The sequence below is a fragment of the Ambystoma mexicanum genome, chromosome 6p (assembly GCF_040938575.1).
Source record: "Ambystoma mexicanum isolate Mex_15411 chromosome 6p, UKY_AmexF1_1, whole genome shotgun sequence".
NCBI lineage: Eukaryota > Metazoa > Chordata > Amphibia > Caudata > Ambystomatidae > Ambystoma > Ambystoma mexicanum.
Window position 1 is genome coordinate 1192215905 of NC_090935.1, and position 13767 is coordinate 1192229671.

The 13767-nt window shown below is 51.4% G+C and overlaps 1 protein-coding gene across 1 annotated transcript in view; it reads right to left on the bottom strand.

Annotated features, from left to right (window-relative positions):
• C6PH9orf40 (chromosome 6p C9orf40 homolog) overlaps positions 1-13767 on the bottom strand; it is a 71848-nt gene that overhangs the window by 12823 nt on the left and 45258 nt on the right. The gene's annotated exons all lie outside the window — the stretch shown is intronic.

Here is a 13767-nt window from a genome sequence, read left to right on the forward strand (position 1 = left end):
TTCTAGACAGTGGCCATTGCTCCCACTGAGCCCATATTACGGTCGAAATGTCTACCCTCAAGGGTTTGATAATGGCTTTGTCCCGCAGCAGGGCCGGCAGCATTCGGCACAGACCTTGTTCTGAGTCAGCCATAACCAGTTCCAACAGGACCGGTGAATGGTCCAACAGTGGGAGGATGGCACACTCCCTCACCTGGGGTCCGGGGGGGGGGGGTTATTCTGGGGAGCATAGCCATTATTCAATGCGTGAGCTGAAATTGTGAAGGTGTACTCCTCCAAGGTGGGATGCAGTTCTCTCCAAAGGTCCAAGAAGGGCAGCGTGGCCATACCCTGCAGTATTGTTAGCACAGCTTTAGTCTGCGCCCTGGGGCTTCTAGATCTCTCTCTTTTTGGGTTCAAGATAGTGTTAAAAAGTCTCTTCCCATATGACTTCGGTGTCACCCAATGGTGACATCTGTGTGATGACGTGCAGATGTCAGGTTTGTCCGTATTTGGGCCATATGTATTGACCGCTACCCAGACAATTATATAGCGTCCCTCCGAGTCCACCATGGACCTAGTGAGTTGGAATCATGTGCGCTGGTGTATGAGGGGAAAAAAAAAAAAATCAACGGACTGTCTGGCGTAATCAGTACAAATTCGCATGGCCCCCACAATCCTGGGCAAATGGCTCAACCATCCTTCATATGGCATGCGTTTCTTGTAGCAATAGGATCGATTTCGTGCCTTTTGCATACACCAAGATTTTCTGTGCTTTAACTGGATTGACTAGTCCTCTAATATTCTGGGTGAGGCGCTTAACCTTACGGTTCAGCCCGTGTGACGTCATTCAGTAGATGCATAATTGACCCTGCCGTTAAACACTCTTCCGTTTTTCCATTTAACCAACCAGAACCCCCTCGCTAACCACCCTCACCATCCCTCCAACTGGACAGTGTAACCCCCCCCCCCCCCCCATCCCCCAATTTCATTGTCTGCAACAGTGGGTGGCCCTGTGCTGCCACAACCGGTACCATCATAACTTTCCGCCTATATGCGCCACCTCATATGACTTCAAGCGAAACGGGAGAACCTTGTGTTATGTTCGACACATGGGCTATGCATGTTTGCACGGGACTACCAGTGTCTCGGATGTAGGCACTGGTCAGCCAGTGTTCGGTGCGAGTGGAATGTTCTGTTCAATGTACTCAAGGCCTCCTCCGGGGTTTCAAAGAAATTAGCCCTGCCAGCATGTTGCAAGCAGAGCTTAGCTGGAAACATCATGGCGTAGGGTATCTTACTTTCTCCGAGCACCTTCTGGACCTGATCATATGTGCGGGCAGCTGCCTGTACCCGATTAGAAAGGTCGGAGTAGGGGGGGCGCTGTTGAGCAGCCGTCAAGATGGCTGCCTAGCTCTTGAGCTCCGTGCACAGCCGCTCTTCATCCGATGACATCTGCGGGCTAATGCAGCGCTGCGCCTACCCGACCGACCCACTGGCATCCCTATAGCTGTGGCTACGTGTCGCTGTGATCCTGGCTCGGATCGGACCTTGGGAACAGGAGATCTACTCTGCGAGATCCTCGAGGCCTTCCTTCCCTGGCTTCCGCCACCACACCACGTCCTCCCCTGCCGCATCCCTCCACTGGCCCGCCTGCTGAGACGCACATCGCGGTGCCCTGTGATCTGCGCCGGGAGCGCCGCGGACTGGGTCGCACCCTTCGCCAGACCGGCGCCCGTTGTTCGGGCCGTGCCTTGCGCCGGCCATCCTGGACCTTCTCCCCGTTCTGGGGCCGGGGCCCTCGGGCCTCGCTTGGCCCGGTCTGTCCGGCCGGTGGGCCCGGTACTGGGGGGCCCTTGGCTGTCCCTCCTCCGTGCTGCTCGACACTTGGACGGTGCGCCCCTCCTGGAGGAGCTGCGCCCGCTGCTGGGCTTGGCTGCGGCGTTCGACTGGGGCCCCACTGGTCTGACATTGCGGCCTGATTGCGCCTTACGGCCTCCGCTCTGCGCTGTCGCCGAGACCGGATCTACCCCCGGCGACACCCGAGGATCTGAGGAGCTACACCTACTCCCTGACTGGACACTTGCGGGCTGCACACCAGGTGAGGAGCTGCTGGGGCTGCGGCGCGCCGGAGCCCCCGTATCCGCTACAGGCCATCCTCGACCTGGGCCTCTGTCCTCGCGCCGGGCGGCCCCGGCTAGCTCCCGCGCCACTCTGGTTGGTCTCTGGGCCCGTATCCCTGCATCCCGGCCCGCTGCCGCCTCCCTCCGGGCGCGGCGACCCCCGGATTAATGCTGAGACCCACACCTTGGCACGGCCCGGCTTCCCCGCTGGTCATCATCACGGCCCTATGCAATACCCGCTTAAGCACTAAGGCCCACACTCCCTCGGCTGGTACTCTCTATGGTGCTCGCTCGGGGTCTGTTCTGGTCACCATCATCACCATCTGGGGCGGTTGGATCGCACCCTCCCTGCTGCTACTCTATACTTTTCTGATGCCACAGCCCCTACCGCCTCTGTCAGGATCTGTTTGAATCGGCGGGCTGGACCACTGTCATTTGCCTTGAACCTCTCCTACTTCTCCCCACACGAATCTTCACTCTGGCCGCTCGGGGCCCTGCCACATCATTCACGATGTCCAACAGATCGAGGAATAACAATAAAACCGGGGCCATGGACAAATTCGCTAAAGTCGCCCTGAGACCCGACTCGGCCCACGCACCATGCGACCCAGCTGACGAACCGCCATGCGCCGAGGCACCCACTACTGACCTCACAGCGATAATGGAGTCCATGGCTAGAAACTTTGCAGCTTTCCATGAAAAGCTCGATGACATTAATGCCAATGTAGCCTCACTAAGAGCCAAACTGGATCAGCAGGGGGCTCGAATCACGGAGACCGAAAACAGGATTGGAATCAATGAGGATAATATATCTACACTCCAGGGCACGGTGTCCACTCTGGTCTCGGATATGAAGGCGGTTAAAGCCAAATGTGATGACCTCGAATCTAGGTCGCGCAGAAACAATATACGCATCGTTGGTGTCCCTGAAAATGCGCTGAAGGGTCGACTGGAATTGGCGGTCGAGGATCTCTTGAGGGAACTACTGGGTAACCCGGACAGGTCTCCCTTCTTTACCATTGAGAGGGCCCATAGGGCGCTGTCACCCTGGCCTAAACCCGGTGACTTTCCGAGACCCATCATTGCCAAGGTTCTGAGCTTCAAAGACCGCGACCTAATTCTCCGCCTCGCACGGGAAAAAGGCGAGTTACGATTTGACTCGCAGGTCATCAGGATTTTCCCCGACTTTTCCACCGGAGTTCAGCAGGAACGTCGCCAGTTCCTTGGAGTGAAGAAACTCCTCAGGGAAAGGAACATCCCCTATGCCATCCTCTTCCCTGCACGCTTGAAGTTTACGTTCAACGACAAACTATACTTTTTTACAGTGCCTTCTGAGGCGGTTAAATTCATCGAGGCACATGTTCCGCTCCATCCTCCGGCTGATGACAATATGAATAATGAGTGAATTCTATGATTGCCTTGCGATGCCTTGATACTAGGCTTATATGTGGATTGAGTCCTGCCACTCTCAGTTCATATACATGAGTGATCATACCTCTGTATTCATTTGTATACAATGCTTTCCTATGTGGGCTTAATTATTGCTCCTCGAGGAGCAACTGTCACCCCGTCCAAGTTATTCTCCCACACTTATTCCTGCTGCTCTCTAACATGCACAGCTCCCGTGGTCTGGTTGCAACCGTTGCCCTCTATTCACGACCACTAGGGCATGGTTCTTCCCATAGATCCGCCTGGGCTGGGTTGCTGGATCTCCGTGATGTGTGTGTTGCTCCCTGCGCTCCATGGGGTGGGATTGGGGTATCCACGTATTGCCCGCTAACAATGTTCGTTTTGTAACGGAACCAATTGGTTCCTAGCGTGCTCCCGCACGGCAACGGCGCACCCCACTGCGATTGCACTGTTTTTGTATATGCCCTTATTGTGGGTCAGCCCCTGTTGGGCTTTTGGGCAGTCTGGGCCATGTTGGGGTCGGCCCGGCTCTGCACAGTTGAGGGTGGGTGTTGTTCGCACTGCTGTAGTTGGGTCAGCGGTGAGGGTGGGAATGGGGTATTTGGAAAAAACGGCATACTAGGGCTCACGGCACGCACACTGGCAAAACATAAGCCCACTCCCGACCTCAACCCCGATAGTGCGCACTGCTGCTATACCTGGGATGTTCATTGATGCGGGTATACCGGGATTAGAGATCCGCCACTGACATGTCTACCGTCATAATATCCTGGAACATTCGCGGACTAAGCAATCACACCAAGGCCCGCAAGATCATGGCCTTTGCTAATAGACATGGCTGTAAGATACTACTCCTACAAGAGACATGGATTGGCCCACATCCAATGCCCACATTCCGGGCACCATGGCCCCGTCATGGGGTCCCAACAGATTCTTTACTTCCTACTCCTCCCAATCCAGGGGAGTCCTCACAATGATCCATAAATCAATCAAATTCATCCTGCACAAAAGTTACGTATGTCCCGAGGGTCGCTATGTCATACTACACTGCACGATGGTGAATAGGGAATACCTACTTGTTAACACTTACTGCCCCAACGTTGACTCTCCTGAGTTCTTCGATGCGGTAACTGCCATACTGTTGGGCTACGTGGGGGTCCAGATTGTATGGGGGGGGGGTGACCTAAACCTTATTCTTGACACTGTCCTGGACAGGACTGGCACGTCCTCTCGAGCCCTAACCAGTGCCGCACGCAGGTTGCGTGACCAAATGCAGACGCTCAATGTCTGCGACGCCTGGAGGACAGTACACCCCTTGTACCGGGAGTATACTTATTACTCATCTGTCCACGACAGTTCGTCTCGTATAGACCTGTTCTTAGTGTCCAGTGAAACCATGGGAGGGGTGGAGGGGTCCTGGATTCTCCCCCGCACTCTGTCTGACCACGCTCCAATCACACTTTCTGTGAGGCTGGGTATACCCACCCCGACACCGAGCACTTGGCGTTTCAAATCTGAGGCCCTCAGGGACATTGTCTTTAGGGCTGATATCCTTGCAGACATTATATCCTTCTTTGACCACAACTCTCTCCAGGACACCTCAGCCGCGGTTCGGTGGGAGGCCTTTAAGGTATACATTAGGGGGATGTCCATCTCGCGGGAAACCGGGGTACTGAAAGCTATCCGAGCCAGCCTTGATCGCTCTGAAGCTAAATTGAAACAGTTGGAGCAGCAATGCTCCACTGGCGCCGATCCCGCCTTACTTCTCAAAATCAGCAAGGAATTGCAGGCGTACAATGCGCTCGCTACCAATGAAGTCCAGTACTTCAGCCGCCCACAGGCTGCCAGGAAATATGGCGAGGGTGACAGACCGGGGAAGACATTGGCAGGAGTGGTGAGGGGGGAATTTGGCCGAGCTCAGATCACCTCCATCAAAGACGCATCTGGCAATGCACAGTGGGCTGACCAACAGGTTTTGGAGATATTTACCGAGTTCTACAGGTCCCTCTACTCCCAGCCTCCCGAACACTCCGAACGACACATGCGCGAGCTGCTTGCTCAGATCCCCACCACCGAAATTTCCCCTGCTGCCCGCGACCAGCTGGACTCCCCGGTAACGCTGGACGAAATAGTAACCTCCATCTCTAACCTGCCCAAAGGCAAGGCGCCGGGACCTGACGGCCGCACGGCTGAGTTTTATCAAGAACATGTGTCCATACTGGCTCCCAAGTTGCTGGAGGTCTGGGTCGAAGCGCTCCGCTCCTCTATTCTTCCCCCGTCCATGCGTGAGGCTGTCATCACGGTACTACTCAAGCCTGGCAAACCGGACGACGAATGTGGGTCTTACAGGCCCCTTTCCCTCATGAACCTAGATACAAAAATCATCGCTAAGACCATAGCTAACCGCTTTCTCCCCATTATGCCATATCTGGTTCACGAGGACCAAGCGGGATTCGTCCCCGGCAGGTCCACCTCTCATAATATAAGGAGACTGTTTAATGTCATGTCCCGTATAAATCAAGATGCCCAGGCCGTGGCGGTTACTCTGGATGCTCAGAAGGCCTTTGACATGGTCTCTTGGAACTACACGTGGCTGGTGCTGGAGACGATGGGAGTTGGCCCAAACATGATCGGGTTCATTAAGCTACTATACGCCTCCCCTGTGGCCCGGGTCAGAGCTAACTCCTTGACATCCGACCCCTTCACACTCTTCAGGGGTACCCGGCAGGGCTGCCCCTTCTCCCCGATCCTCTTTGCTCTCGCAATTGAGCCAATGGCGGATTATGTCCGGGCTCGTCATGCCCGCAAGGGGATACGGCTGAAGGATGACCCCGAAATCATATCTCTATACGCAGATGACGTGCTATTATACATTAGAGAGCCCGCGACCAACATTGACCCCATACTTAGGGACATCACCCGTATCGGCACCTACTCTGGCTTCACAATCAATTACTCAAAGTCAGATATCTTCCCGCTCACGAAATCTACCCAACAATCTACCACTGAGTACCCCCTTCGCTGGTCCCCGGACGGTGTCAGATACCTGGGGGTGCAGATATCCTTGACTAAATCTACTCTGATAGCCGACAATTACTCCACCGCGGCACAAACTGCCGAGGCCAAGATGTCAAGATGGCGATCGCTCCCACTATCCATGGCTGGTCGTCTCTCCCTAATAAAAATGATCCTGCTCCCCAAGCTTCTTTACACTTTTAGCAACGTTCCCGTGTGGCCTGGGAAGGCCTACTTCACTAAATTGCATACACTATGCGCTCAGTTCCTATGGCACTCCGGTGCAGTGCGTAAGAAGTGGTCTGACATGGCGCTCCCCTATAAACAAGGGGGGTTCACCGCCCCGAATCTGCTACTTTACTGGACTGCGGCCCAGGCTCAACATGCCACCCACTGGTACCCGGGCTCCCCAACGCGTCCACATGTTCAGTTAGAGCGACTAGCAGCCGCCGGCACCAACATGATGTCCCTTATATTACATCGCCATTACACACCTGATTCACCCATTGACCCTGTCGCTACAACCATCCACGCATGGGAATGCCTGCTATGTCCGACGGACGGGTCCCCCCCTACTGCAGATGGCTCCCGGTGTGGCGCCTGCCTGACCTGGAACCCACACACGATAACGCCTTGGCCCAACACTGGGGAACGCTGGGGTATCAAGCACTGTCCGATTTCTACCCAGAAGGCAAGTTCATTGACCCCCAAACATGGAAGCAGGGCCACACCAAATCCGCCTTGGAGACCCTCCAATACTATAGGCTACGGGCTGCGTTAAGCACTGCATGGCCCTCATTTCCTGATGAGCCCCCGGATAACCCGGCGATCGCATACATTGCCAACTCAGGCGGCGCCCGCAGTGTCGTCTCTTCACTATATAGGATCCTTCAGGAGTCCATCACAACTCCAACACTTAGGGCGCGCGACGGCTGGGCGAATGAGCTGGGCCTGGAGTTGTCTGATGGCGACTGGGGCGCAATGTGCTTACACACCCAAAAAGTCTCCTTCAATTTTCGCTACCGCGCCATACAGTACAAACTCCTCAATAGGCTCTACTATACTCCACACAGGACTTCGGCGTTCGCCCAAGGAGGCTGATCACCTGCACATGTTTCTGTTCTGTAGGGAGCTATCTGGGTTCTGGGAATGCATCTTGAAAACACTCTCTGACATAGCTGAAACTGTGGTTGATCCTGACCCCTTGTCGATTCTGTTCGGGGTCTGGAAAACCGATGGAACCAGACGCCTAGCTAAGTTCCTAAACATAGGCTGTATGATTGCCAAAAAGTGTATACTCCAGAGCTGGAAAAGCCCCGCTCCCCCGGTCTTTCAGAAATGGTTGCGCTTACTCACCTGGTCACGCAATTGCGAGGAAGAATACTTGTCTATGCTCCCCGCGCAGTCTCGCCCCAGGAACATTTGGGCTGAATTCAACACTTACCTTAGTATCCGGGGCGAGGGCACCCCCGAATCTGGTCTGTCTCCTGCCCCGTCGGGCTCTGATCCCACTGGGTGAGCCACTACTTTGTTCCTTTGTTTTTGGATTGGTATGCTCCCTCTCAGATACCGCCTGGCTGTCCATGTTGTGATTGCTGTATCCTTTATGATATGCTGCTCCATGATGTAACTGCTATGCACCTATTGCCTTGTGTGTGCCTTGTGTACTTCTGCCGTTCAAAAATAAAAGTTTAAAAAAAAAAAAAAAAAGAAAAAAGTCGGAGTAGATGTGGATTCTAGTTGAGACGCAAGACAAAGTGCCCTTTTCTCGTGCCAAGCGGAGTATCAGGTCTCGGTCGCAGTAATTTAGTAGGCGAACAATGACAGGGTGTGTAGGGGCGCCAAGTTTAGGCGGTGGGGCCACATATCTGTGGGCCCTCTCAACGAGGAACCGCTGCGAGAATTGCGCATCTGGGAACATTGCGCAGAGTACTTCCTCAAGTAACAACTCCATTGGGACGTTTAGAAGTCTTTCTGCCAGGCCCACTACCCGGATGTTGTTGCGGCGTGAGCTGGATTTTAGGTCCTCACACATGTCCTCAATGTCTTTGCTGTACGCGATGACTGTATCCTCCAGCGCACTCACCCTGGTCTCTGCTTCCGTGACTCTGGTGTTCACTTTCTGCAAGCCGGCTCTAATGTAGTGCCGCCATATATGAATCCATGTTGTTTTCTGTGTGGGTCTGGCTAGTCGCTGGGTCGACTGTTGGGACCCCTCACTTTCTTCTGTAGTAGTCAGACTGGTGTAGGCATCCATGGGCCCCTTCTTGTTTCCCTTTGCATCACGTGTAAAGGCACCGCTATCGCATCCCCCCCCCGCCAAACCTCCCCCTGCTGGGCCATCTACTCCTTGTGGTGGCTTGTGGTGCGCACCTGCTTGGTCGCCCTTCCTTCCAGTTGCCGGGGCGTGCTAAGTGGAAGCAGTATATTGGTCTTGCTTAGTTTCCCAATTGGAAGCCTTAGTATTGAGTAGGCCGTCCACTCTCCAGCTTTCGGTGATCAAGTTACCTTATTATGATAAGCACCCCTGTGTGGTTGGTGCGTAGTTCAGCGCCTGCGCAGGGCTATAGGTGCCTGTATCTGCACTGTGTGCTGACAGTCCAGGCATCCGTGTGTTGTGGGAGAGGTTCCTCACATTAAAGGTATGCATGCTCGCGGTTTATTTGTGCAGCGGAACCCACCTTACCGGTGTTACTGTGCCTCTCAAAGCTTATCAGATGTGACATTTTGCTTAGTGGGTCTGAGGTGGGTTGCTGCGTGCACCAGTGTCCGTCATGTTTGTACAGCCGCCCGCCGCGGCGCTGACCCCCGGTCCCCGTGCAGTGGCTGCGAGTATCTAAGGTTGTGTGGGATATGTCAGGGCCGCACAGGTCTGAGTCTCCCTCAAACAGGCAATGGCTTGGTTTTGTACATCTCACCCCCAGGTCACCTCTTCCAGGCGAGTATCAGCACTGTGGGGCACCCGACCCCGGTCTGCGCGATATTGGTGCAGCCTGACATGATCTGTAGTCCCCCAGGTCTCCCGAACCAACCTGTGGATGTGCAGCCCCGCTCCAGAAGACCCACTGAGTATTTAACTACTCCAAGCTGGGGCGAAGTTGCAACGTACCTTACGAGGTCGGATCCATCGTGCTCTGCAATCTTCGGCAGTCTCCTCGACAGGCTGCCTGCGGTCGTCTGTTCTATGACTTGGAGGAGAGTTTTAGTCCGGATTGGTAGCTCTGCACTTCGTATTGCATCGTCCGATCCGTGCCTTCATGTTAGGAGCCACGAATTTTGATGGACTGTGTCGCACCTCCAGGACCGAAGCAGCCGATTCGGATAACACAATCCGCGTTGTTGCTTCAAACTTCCTCCACTAGCGCCCACTCTTCTCTGCATTCGGAATCTGTATTTATGGACTGCAGAGGTCCGACCATTCCACAGGATGTTGTCTAAAGGATTTGGTTAGAGCGGAGCTCAGCACATAAGCAGCCATCTTTGCCGGCGCACCAGTGCCCCCCCCCACCCAATAGGCTTTTAATGTTTGCCACGTAGGATGGCCTCATAGTTGAAGCCTTTTCACATTAACTGAAATACGCTGTGCCTGTGTAAACTACAATCCGTTTGTTAGTCAGGTTCCCCTACTTTATTGAACTGATAATAAAGTTGTATTTTGCCATATTATTAGAGTCTGCCCAGTTATTTGGGCCGGAGATAATTTGGTAATCGTATTCGGCACTTGGAATGCTCCAGGTGCTACTGCACACATTGCTGAAATCTACAATGTGATTTCACGCTGTCAATGTCTTACAGAACATTTGGCATGCTCCGTCCTGTATAAAGGCCTGAACGCAAAAGAAGTCTACCATGTTCAACTTTACGCTTAGGTCTCCAGACAAAGGCCATGAAAGGGAGGACTGGCGAAACAACTACACATAGGAGCATTAGTACTGAAATGAAAGGTTCCGACTGCGGATGGTTGAAACAGACAATGCCACATGTAGCCTTAAAAAAACCTTTAAGGAGGCAAGTTCCTCATTGTAGAAGTAGTTGGAATGGGGCAGAACAGGTATTGAGGCCCTGCAGTCTATCCTTACAGAGAGCGGTGTCACCCGATATAACCCTGTTACGAGGAGTCACAGAGCTGTATAAAATAGGTATGCCGTTTCAGTTGGTAATAAGCCATTTTATGCATTATCTCTGTTGTCGAGCGCTATGAAATCGGAGTACCATTTCTGCCACATCAGTCAATACAGTTATGTATTCTAGCCTTGCCGTCTGATCGTGTGAGTATTTTTTTTTTAACAAGGAATATTCCATTTGCACCCAAGTGTACCACCCGCATTTTCAAACCAACTAATGCCCTTGCCCTGCGAGGCGCCATTTTGTTTGTGGCGAGTCCCACAGCCCCCCTCACCCCCCAACTTCAACATACTGCACCCTTTCCTCACTTACCCGCTAGGCTAGAGCTTTGTGCGCTGCAACCATAAAATTTGAAAAAGGGACCAAAAATCCCTTTTCTATTTACTAAGGAAGGGGCCATCTTTATGTTTTGTTAACAGGCGATGGCCTCACGCAGCAGGCGCACCTTACATACAAAAAAAAATGTAAAACTGCGAAAAGCAATCGCTGACACTTGGAGGTGTACAGGGCCGCCAACAGCCCCAAGCCTTCAGCGAGACCCTCGCTTTCCTGGGACTGACGGTGCATCACCAGCCCTTTAACACCCGCCCTTTACGCAGGGGCGATTACATAACTAATAAGCATGAGGGGTTATAACAATGTTATAGTACTACTGACAGTGTACTGAGACTGGTTAATGTCCACGCATAGCTCTGCAGATTACAGTGTCAGTGCAAGTTACATACCACAAAAGATAGCTGATCCATAGTGCTATAGACATCAGAGCAAACATGTAAACGATAGCTCTGCAGTCTTAGTTGGCAGCGGCACAACCTGAAGGACAGCTCTGCTGCAAAGGTATTAGGGCATTGTAATGAAAAATTGTGTACAAAGCCAAAAGCAGCTCTCCTCTCTCCGGGTATTTTATCTGAGAGAGGCCTGCAGGGTTGTAGAGAGCCCTTTACCCATAGTTGGTTCCTCTGCCATCTCACCTGTAGTCAAACGTTTTAAAGGTAAGAGGAACCTGAAAAATAGCATGACCCTTTTGAAAGCCAGGAAACCACATTGTGTAACCAACTTGCTGCTCTGCCATTAGAGCTGTGGAAAAAGATACTGTTTCAGTTTAAAGACTGAGATCAGTGACCAAGATGGACCCCACTGCTGTACGTTTACTGACAGTGGTTTCACCAGAGATGGGTCGGCTTTGGTCAGCCTTTTTTCTTTTTCTGAGACAAACAAATGTATCCCAGTTCTAATGAAAGCACGGGATTTAGAAGCTCAGTATTTGTACAACTACTATTACTGTCGATGCAGTCTTAAGGGAAAGTGTGCTCAAAAATGTTTTTGTTGCAAGTGTTCGGGCATGTGTTTTTAAGCACAACGTGATCGATTGTTAATAATAAAGTCCTATGCACTTAGTTTTCCTCACTTGTACACATGCAAAAACATGTTGGGTGCGGCCATCTTGTGCTAATCTTATTCGCTGCTGCATCGCCCTAAATTCAAGTGCCCTCGCAGCACTAAATATTACCCGCCCCTGAAGCGGAGATCACTACACGCTTAAGTCCTTTCTCTCAACACCAATGCATGTCTCGTGTCAAGGTTCTCTGTGCGCAAGCTATCGACGCGTCTCCATGGAAATAGCTGGACGCCTCTTTCCTCGCCAATATAAACAGACCCCTTCTCATCAGACAACAGAGTTGCTTTTTTCAATCGTTTCACTGTCTTCTTATTTTGGATTGCATGTGACTCGTTTCTGCTCCGTTTAGCCATCTTCGTTGCACGAATCCCCTGCAAACAGATACTTACACTAGCATTACTATGGATTTCAATTGTTACTTGCGTTTCATTTAAAAATGTATAATGACAACAATACAGCCCTACCAGTATGAGCCCTAGTATTCCGAGGAGGAAGTAATTGAAAGAGAAAGATGCGGAAAGGATTGGGGGGAATAATTACATGTTTTTTTTAATTATTATTAATTTATAAACATGATATTTGGGAAGATGAACCACCGAATCATGAGCCCGAGCCTAGCCGCATGGAAGACATTTCCACCTGGTGTACCTGCAATCGCTGCGAGGACATGCTAACTGAGGTGGAGAACTGCTACTGCCTGGATGCTTGGCCTACATATCAGAAGAAGACACCACTGCTATGAGTTACCGAGCTGCAGGACTTCAAGGGAGCCTGCCTCACAAGGTCCGTGTTGAGGATTATGATGGTGCTTATGCACGAACTTCGCCCAACAGTGCACCCTCGCAATCCAATTAACGAGTAGATTTGATGTCATTTCGACACCCGAGACGACTAACATTTCATGTTTGTCTCCTAGATTGTCGTAACTTTGATCTATCACTGACAAATGAATGTGGTCTGCAAATTGAATACATTTCTCGTGATTTTGGGAAATCAGAGTGTTCATCTTACGCGTCTTTCACATTCAAATAAGAAACAATATGTCTCTGTGCACCCAAAACGTTATGGATTGAATGGGTGTTCACTTTTGTAATGTATCCAGACAAAGCCCAAGTTCAGATCTTTGAAGTAACTTTTGTACGGGCAACTATGCCATAGAATATAGGGTGCATTTTCAAGTAAGGTTTGTACACTTATCAGGTACATTTAATTACAGTATGCATGTTTCTCTTCCACAGGTGGTACAGGCTGGTGCCTTACCGTTCATTTACATGGTGGGAGGCTTGGATTCCGCATTCGACAAGTAATACCCGCCTGTATCGTTGGAGCCATTTGTGCAAAATTCCCCAGTGACAGCGGATTACCTTATAGCACAGGATCACTAGCTCCAGATTCCTCATCCATCACCAAATAAGGTCTGCTTTGCACATTGTGTAATTCCTCTGTAAATATGTATTGTATTTAAATCCATATGTAAACTGTAATGCGCATGTATCATTATGCATATATATGTAACTGTAACCTTTTAAGAAATGCGCCCAGATGCCCTTGGGCTTGGCGCGCGATACAAACACATAAAATACAAAATATCACGCACTGTGCTGCAACCTCTAGTATACAAGTTTGTAGTTTTTTTTTAATCCATCAACATCACCAAAATAATGAGCATTTACGAATAGCCGTTTTGATTTTTCAGTGAATCAAGAACACGCTCAA